Raw genomic sequence first — 9,937 nt, 5'->3', positions numbered from 1 at the left:
TAATAATTCTGTGAAGCCCAGACCGAAAAAGAGCACCGTGGGGGTCTGATGGATGCCCTGAGACACAGACAATCTAGGTTCCTCTTACTTCTGACCCTCCCTTCCCCTTTATTGCCTTCAGGAGAGGAGGGGCATGATTTGTATGGGACAGGGAGCCTGGCACAGGGAGGGTGGAGCTGGCCTTAGCCAGGAAGCCCTGGGTTCAAACCCAGCCTCTGCAGAATTATAATTGCCCTATTGATGCTGTTATTAATGGTGGGGAGGAGGGGGTTACAGCAGTTCACTGAGAAAAGATATGTCAGTTTTAGCTGATCATAAGTTGCTAAAAGATTTAAACGTACCCCAAGGCTTTAGTAATAGAATAATAGGGTTTAAATTACAGAGGCTCATAGTCCCATTCAACTCTTGGCTGAAGGGTCTCTGTCCAGAGTATTGTGTTTAATTATGGATGCTTCATCTTAACAGGGACTTTGGTAAATTCCGAGATGAGAGATATGGATGAACTAAGAATACTTAAGATAGAGAAGGCTAAGTGAAGGCGTGATGTCTATTTTCAAATATGTGAAGGGCCATTGTATAGACTTGGGTATCTCTACAGGGTGTCCCTAAAGTCTGGATACATAGGAAATCTAATTAACACCTCATTAACCATTTCACTGAAGCCTGTGTTGTTCAGAGACTTCTTTTTCTAGGGCATGCTAAAGGAGAAGGTGTAGTCAATGAAAATCACAGATGCAACACATCATTGAACGCATGAACGCATAAAGACTGAATGTGCTAAAATTGATGGCAATATGGAGTTATTGCTTGGAGTTCACATGAATCTTGCAAAGCGCATCAACCTTTGTATCACAAATGATGGAGATTGTATTGAAGTTGTTATTTGTTAATATTCCAATCAAATAAAATGTTGAAAATTCCATTCATTTCATTTCTTGAAAATATGCACTTTTGCCTATGTATACAGACTTTAGGAACACCCTGTAGAATGGATTCCCAAGAACAATGATGGAAGGAGCCTGGTTTTGACTTTTATAAGGAAAGATAACTTTATAGAAATGGAATGGATTGCTTGTGAGACAATTCCCTTCAAGTAGAAGCTATCTGACCATAGTGCAGAAATATTTCTTATATTTATTACAAGGCTGGAGTCTGTGATTTTTGTGGTTTCTTCCACTACAGATATTTTGATTGCCTGTATTAGTGTATAATACTGTTTCAGGCTTCCATTAGTATAGATCATCAAAGTTGGCTTCATCTTTAAGATACATATAATGTAGAACAGAAGCTAGAAGTATTTTGTTTTAACATTAGTTTGACCCTCAAAATGTGAGAAAATTTCTGCAAAGGGGAATGGAACAGGCTATTATCTAATTGGCCTTGGCTCCCCTTCCCTTTTTTCTCCTCTGCTGTTTTTCATTCATAATATGAATTGGATTCTCTATATTACTAGTATTTATCCTGTTCATTCACGATGAATGAATTTCGTAATACAGAAATGATACATACCCACCATGACGACCCAGTCCTGCTGCTGCTGTTGCTTCTTCTTCTTCTTCTTCTTCTTCTTCTTCTTCTTCTTCTTCTTCTTCTTCTTCTTCTTCTTCTTCTTCTTCTTCTTCTTCTTCTTCTTCTTCTTCTTCTTCTCCTTCTCCTTTTCCTCTTTCTCCTTCTCTTCCATCTTCTTCTTCTTGTCCTGCTCCTCCTCCTCTTCCTCTTACTCCTTTTTTTTTTCTGTCCAAACAACCAAAATGTAAGCTTATCCTGTAGGTATTTTGGTCTCAGTGGTGGACTATTTATGGCCCAGTGTATAAGTCAGAAGATCCATATGTTGTTGGTTGTACTTGTGCCATGACCCGTCAATATTTCTTCAAAGATAGACCCTCCATTCTATTCTGCCAAACCTGATATTCTACCAAACTTCAATGCTGTCTCTAAATGGCATATGGAGTACAATAACATTATCTGCCATCTGGGACCATGATCTAGTACTCTTGACTACATTTGGGTTATGGCTTGTCTAGATAGAAGTCCTATTTAGTAAGTAATAGACTCCATCATTGTATACATATTATATGTATAATTTGTGGACAGAAAATTAGCAGTGTATTGTATAACTATTTTCTAACATGTATATAATTGTTATTGGGGAGAGGGCCAATGTATATGTTACAAAAAAACCCTAGCTGATATGTATAGGGAAGAATAAATTAGTAAGTTTTTTAATATTTCAAATATAGAGGCAAATCATTAATTAAAACCTCATGACTTAATGACAAGTGTTTGGCTGCAATCTAGTATGAAATTTGTGGAAGGGAAAAATATTTTCATGAGTTTTTAATGAAGACAGATGAAAATAGACTAGATGAAAATGGACAAATAATTCCCATTACAATTATTTTTGATGATACTAACTCTCATGTACCTAGTTTCTTGTGATTCATACAGCACTTTATATACTTTATCCCCATTTTTACAACAATCCTGTGAAATAGGCAGTTTAAGCATGATTATCTCTATTTGATGGTTTGGAACACAGCTCTTTGGATGCCAAATCTAATAAATAAAGCCATGCATGATGAAGTTCCTCATTGGTTTTCCTTTTTATAAGACACATATGTGTAATGTGTGCCCTTTTCCCCATCTGTTCTTGAGACTATATAGACTATATAGATTCTGCCTATCTAGGATGTCAAGTCTATGTATGTGAAGTCTTCCCATTGGTTCTCAAGCCAGAACTTAGCTAGCTTCCAATTAATTCAAATAATGAATCTTATGTATTAGTCACATTATTTGGATTTATACTATATGTTTGAATTGGGCTGGAATCAACTGCCATATTTTACATAATTATAATTTCAAATAGTGTGATTATATGGGACAACTCCAGGGGATTCATTATTTGTACTTATCAAGACTTATCTGTATACCCACAGTTGCAGATTAAGAACCAATGAGGAGGCTCAAACCTCTGCCCTAGCCCCCTCCCCCATAATGTTCCTTTCCTTTTGTGGCTTCTAATCATAAGGACTCTTCAAAGCTTCATGAGAGAGTAGAGTAAGGGAATGATGGAAACTTTGTCTTTCAGAGTCACTAGACGACTGAGTAGCAACCTCAAGATAGATGAGCCCAGGAGACCTTGTAAGTTCCAGAAGGTCATGAGGTCCTGGGAGGCCATTAAAGCTATGGCCGTAGTATTTACTGAAGTGGTCAATTGTATGGCAGCAACAAGACTAGGCTGGAACAAAAGGAACAGTTGGCATTTGAGAAAGAGGAGCCACTGGAAAAGATCTGCCTTGGATATCTGTGTGTATGCGTGTATATGTGTATATGTGTGTGTGTGTATACACATATATAATGTGTACATATATATATGTATATGCATATACAGACATACATACATATAAGGTGTTTGATTGAACCTGTTCATAAAAAATGTGAAATAACTAATTAGAAGAATCGTCAAATTGAATTATATTTCAAGACTTGCTCCCTGCCTCCTGGCAGATAATTACAAGTTACACGTTGACTACAGGTTGAGTTTCCAAATCCTATTGAAGTTATTCTTTTAATGTACACTGTAATTCCCTTAACACTCATCAATGCTTTCTATATGGGGTGAAAACAAACTGTTCTACAATCTGATGTATGGGATAGCTTTTTACTTTTTCTCCTTGTTTTGGGATACCCTAGATTACAGCCAAAGGCAACATTATTGTAAATAGCAACTTTCCTTGTGAAGCAGAGGCGGGGTGGGGGGGGGCGCGGTCAGTGGATATTCTAATAGGTTCCAATTCCATGGCTTTCTTCTGCTATTTGAAAGTCAAGCTTCTCCCAGAATTGAACCCTAGGAAAAGGGTGATGGCAGGTAAAAGACAAAAATTTGTGAAGGTTGAGAGTCTTTGTGTCTTCAGCCAAGGGCAATCTAGCTAGCCGTTATACTTGATATGGGGGCTTTGGGATAATTTTGGTACCCTTTGCACTTTAGAAGGCACAGTGGATTGAATGCAGGACTGGGAGCCAGGAAGACCTTAGTTCAAATCCAGCCTCAGATACTTACTAGCTGTGTGACCCTGGCCAAGTCACTTAACTTCTATTTGTCTCAGTTTCCTCATATGTAAAATGGGGATAATAATAGCACCCACATTCCAGGATTGTTGTGAGGATCAAATGAGATAATATTTGTGAAGTGCTTAGCACAGGGCCTGGCATATAGTAAGTACCATATAAATGCTAGCCATTCTTATTATGCTTTTCATTATAATTATTGGAGGGATTTTCCACACAGGACTCTCGGAAAGTCGGTGGGGGGCTTTCTGTATGGAGAGTCTAGCATGGACAAAACTAGCTAGATTTCTGCTAGGGGACTCTAGATTTCCTTTGAGTCTGTTGTGTATTTCTTTCCCTTAGCACTGCCCTTGAGAACATTGTACAGTCCTACAGGTAACAGAAGGAAGAGCTTGTACCAGAGGGATTATAATTAGAGCAGGAGGAGGGAGCTGGTATCAAGGGAATCATTTTCATGGACAGGGGTGGAGAGGGAGAGAGAGAGAAAAAGAAAGACAGAGAGAGACAGAGAGAGACAGAGAGGCTGAAAATCAGGAAAATTCCACTTAGTGTTAAGTCTTGTGTTTTGTGAAAGTGAAATGTACTGACCTACTTAGTAGCACTGCAAAAACTGAATATTAGCTTACTAAAGTATCTGATAGTGCTAAATTCCTGGATTTTAGTCTAATCATTCCATGATTCTTTATTACTTAGCATTTTCTTTTCTGTCTGGGAATAAAGCTGTCTGCTACATATCTGATTCTTTTTTTTAACTGTTTCCCTTTTTACAGGAAACCATAGGCTGTAGTCAAATATGGAATTATCCTTGGAATTGGGGAGGGGGCCTATTATATTGGAGAGCCTAGGTCCTCTATTGAGAAGTCAAGCTTCCAAGCTCAGTGTGGAAACTTTGACAAACCACAATGGCAAGTGAAAGCCTGGGATTCACCCAGGTTATAGGTGCTTGGGACCTCAGCTAAGCAATGCTTCACCACCTACTGTGCTGGATATTATCCTGAGTGGGTAGAGAGAGTATCACTAACTGAGTAATCATAGAATTGTAAGAGATAAAATAAATTTGAAGTCTAATCCAAATTTCAGCTGAATGACTGGGCTTCTGTGGAGCCAAGAGGAGTTAGGGAAGTTCATTTTGTCCTAGGCAGTATAGTGCCCCCTTGGAGGAAACCAGTTTTAAACTCAGCACCACTTTCCATATTTCTCACGGACTCAAATTCTTGTTCCCATTCCCCTCCCTCCAGACAGAGTATATCACCAATACGATACCCACGGCAGCTGCTATGAATATGCCAGTGTATTCCCAGGTTTGAATCGCAAGATAGAACAGACTCTCTTCATGGGAGATGAAACCAAAACATTTATTCAAACACCAGAAAGCCAAATCCAACATAGCAACAAAGAAATCTATACACATTATTAACACATTGGGCGCCACCATCCCCAAGGCTTTCCTCCGTCAGATCTCCCCACAAACAAACTTCCTTAAGCAAAATCACTCCCTCTCTCTCTCATGCTAGCTGCTCTGCTCCCCTGCCTCCTCTCTCTCCAAGCTTCAACTCACTCCCATTTCTTGCTCCACCCCTTCGTGCTCCACCCATTCAGCAAGCTCCTCCAACCACAGGCTCATGTGACTCAGGCTTCCATGTAACTTAAGCAGGTCACAAAGGCCTATTAATGGATGGGAAACATCTTCCCATTCTATTAACAATACACAAAGTAGGGTTTGTAGTTCTGGGGATGTTTAAGAAAGAGCATAAGGCTCTTGCCTTGATGTTGTAAAGCTCCTACCCTGTGTTTTATCTAATTAAAAAAAAAAAAAACAACCATATTTATTTATTTATTTTTAGTTTTCAACATTCACTTCCATGAGATTTTGAGTTCCAAATCTTCTCCCTGTCCTTCTTCTCTCCCCACCCTGAGACAGCATGAAATCCGATATAGGCTCCACCTATACTTTCATGTAGTCACCTCATTTTTTCACATTGGTCATGTTGTAAAGAAGTATTAGAACCAATTAGAACCAATAACTTCCCTAACAATGTGAGAGAACAAACAAACAAAAAATGAGAGCAAATAGTATCCTTTGATTTGCATTCAGACTCCCCGGTTCTTTTTCTGGATATGGATAGCATTTTCCATCATGAATCTTTGGGAGTTTTCTTAGATCTTTGCTTTAAGAAGAAGTCCATCAAAGTTAGTTATGGCACAATGTTGCCTGGTTCTGCTGGTTCTGCTCACTTCACTCAGCATTTGTTCATCTTAGTCTTTACAGGTTTTTTCTGAAGTCTGCCTGCTCGTCACTTCTTATGTAACAATAGTATTCCATTACATTCATATATCACAATTTGTTCAGCCATTCCCCAATTGATGAGCATCCCCACAATTTCAATTCTTGGCCACCACAAAAAGAGCTGATATGAATATTTTTGTATATGTGAGTGCTTTTTCCATTTTATGATCTCTATAGGATATGGCCTTAGAAGTGGTATTGCTGGGTCACAATTTTATAGTTGTTTGGGCATCATTCCAAATTGCTCTCCAGAATCATTGGATCACTTTACAACACCACCAGCAATGCATTAATGTTCCAATTTTCCCACATCTTCTCCAACATTCATCATTTTCCTGTGTCATCATATCAGCCAATCTGATGGGTGTGATGTGGTACCTCAGAGTTGTTTTGATTTGCATTTCTCTAGTCAATAATGATTTAGAGCATTTTTTCATGACTGTAGATATCTTTAATTTCTTCTTCTGAAAACTGCCTTTTCATATCCTTTAACCATTTATCAATTGGGGAATGACTTGTATTCTTAAAAATTTGACTCAGTTCTCTATATATTTTAGAAATGAGGTCTTCATCACAGACACTAGCAGTAAAAATTGTTTCCCAGCTTTCTGCTTCCCATCTAATCTTGGTTGCATTGGCTTTGTTTGTGAAAAAAAAATTGATTTAATGTAATCTAAATGATCCATTTTGCGTTTTAGAATGTTCTCTATCTCTTGTTTGGTCATAAATTCTTCCATTCTCTACAAATCTGATAGGCAAACTATTCCTTGCTCTCCTAGTTTACTTATAGTATCAGCCTTTATTTCTAAATTGTGTACCCAATTTGACTTTTTCTTGCTATATGGTGTACAATGTTGGTCTATGCCCAGTTTCTGCCATACTATTTTCCAGTTTTCCCAGCAGTTTTTGTTAAATAGTGAGTTCTTATCCCAGAGGCTGAACTCTTCGAGTTTATTAAACAGTAGATTTCTATTGTCATTGACTACTGTGTCTTGTATACCTAACTCATTCCATTGATGCACCACTCTTTTTCTTAGCCAGTACCAACTAATTTTGATGATAGCTACTTTATAATACAGTTTAAGATCCAGTATATCTAGGCCACCTTCCCTTATATTTCTTTTCATCAGTTTCCTTGATATTCTGGACCTTTTGTTCTTCCAGATGAATTTTGTTATTTTTTTCTAGTTCTATAAAATATTTTGGTAGTTTGATTGGAATGGAATTGAATAAATAAATTAATTTATGTAGAATTGTCGTTTATCTTATAGTAGCCTGACCTACCCATGAGCAACTGATTTTTTCCCCAGTTATTTAGATCTGACTTCATTTGTGGGAAAAGTGTTTTGTAATTGTACTCATATAGTTCCTGGGTTTGTCTTGGCAGGTTGATTCTCAAATATTTTATAATGTCTACAGTAACTTTAAATGGAATTTCTCTTTCTATCTCTTGCTCTTGGGCTTTGTTAGTAATATATAGAAATGCTAATGATTTATGTCACTCTATTTTATATCCTGCAACTTTGATAAGTTTTTTTATTATTCCAAGTGGTTTTTTTTACTTGATTCCCTAAGTATACCATCATATTATCTAGAAACAGTGATAGCTTTGTTTATTCTTTGCCTATTATAATTCCTTCAATTTCTTTTTCTTCTCTTAAGCTAACATTTCTAGTACAGTCCCATGCTTTATCTATTCAGATCGAAAGGTACAGTGAATGGACTTCAAGACAAATTGTAGTCTGGTTGTTTTTGTTTGCCTACAACTTTTATACATACGAAGTTGTTGCTACAGCATTTTGCATTAATAGAGTCCAGGGCAAGATAAAATGAGAATGAGGCAGTTGTGTTGAAACAGTTAATAAACAGTTGTAATGTAGTTATATTAATTTTTGAAACCTTATCAAACTTGATCATAAGATGACAATTTCTTTTTGGTTGCAGCAACTCATGAAAGACTATTCTCTAGGCATAGAGGTGACTGCATTATTCCAGGAAATAACTATACCAGTGAAATCACAATTCTGCCACATTTTTATTTTCTTGGAAATTACTTAATCCCAAGTAACAGAAAGGAGATGGAATCATGTTTATTTCTTTCTGTCCTATAATTCTTCAAATAATTGAATGGTTATTTTATAATAATTGTTAATATTCCATAATTGGGAAAAGAAAAAAGATAGTATCCTAGTAAACAAATAAGCAAGATCTTGCTTATAATACTCCTATAATAATAATTAGCATTTATATAGGGCTTACAGTGCCTTGCATATGTAAGTCTCATTTAATCTTCACAACAACCTTGTGAGGTAGGTGCTATTATTACAACTGAAGCAACTAATATTGAGAAATGTTTAGTGACTTGTTCAGAGTCACATAGCTAGAGAATATCTGAGTTTGAATTTGAAATAAGGTCTTCCTGATTGTCCAACACTCTGTACCTTGTACCACCTCAATCATTATCAACAAACATTAGTCATTATTCCTGAAAATGTTGATTAGTGCTTGTTATATTATATTACTTGATAATCACAATAATGAAAGCACAAGAAACAATCTATTAAACTCAATTGCAATCTTAAGAAAGAACACTATGAGTCTCAATTGTACAAAGTCCATTTTACATAATTGAATGATGAACGCCTAGGCAGCATTAGAGCTATGTAAAGTTAGAACCAGATTTAGAACATTTTCACATATTCTGCTTTATGGATTTTCGATATTTGTTTTTAGTATGTCCATAAAAATCTTTCACTGACTTAATTTGTGACAAGAAACAAATGAACCTTTGGTTCATTACAAAAGCAAAATTTAATGATGGCAGCAACAATAGTTCACATGAGCTGAGTTGCGAAGAGTCTGCTGTTTTAGCCATCCCTCTGGACTCTGTGGGTGCCTGAGAAATGCTTGTCAATTGACTGATTTTTTTGAATATTGTGATTATCAAGCAATATTTTCATTCTATTTGAAATGAAGTGATAATTGCAACTCTAGAAGGGAACAAAAAGTCTGAAAATACTTCTATCGATTGGTACAAAGTAAAATGAACAGAACCAAGAGAGAAATTTATACAAAAAGAAAACATGTTTAATCTTCATTTTATTTATTTTTAATTTAAATTTATTTATTTAACATATTTAGTTTTCAGCATTGATTTTCACAAGAGTTTGAATTACAAATTTTCTCCCCATTTCTACCCTCCCCCCCACTCCAAGATGGCCTATATTCTGGTTGCCCTGTTCCCCAGTCAGCCCTCCCCTCTATCACCCCACTCCCCTCCCATCCCCTTTTCCCTTCCTTTCTTGTAGGGCAAGATAAATTTCTACACCCCACTGCCTGTGTATCTTATTTTCTAGCTGCATGCAAAAACTTTTTTTTGTTGTTTTTGAACATCTGTTTTTAAAACTTTGAGTTCCAAATTCTCTCCCCTCTTCCCTTCCCACCCACCCTCTCTAAGAAGTCATGCAATTCAACATAACCCACATGTGTATCATGTGTATAATCCTTCCATAATACTCATGTTGTGAAAGACTAACTATATTTTGCTCCTTCCCAACCTATCCCGGTTTATTGAATTTTCTC

Source organism: Trichosurus vulpecula, chromosome 5, assembly GCF_011100635.1.
Source record: "Trichosurus vulpecula isolate mTriVul1 chromosome 5, mTriVul1.pri, whole genome shotgun sequence".
NCBI lineage: Eukaryota > Metazoa > Chordata > Mammalia > Diprotodontia > Phalangeridae > Trichosurus > Trichosurus vulpecula.
This window is presented reverse-complemented; position numbering follows the sequence as displayed.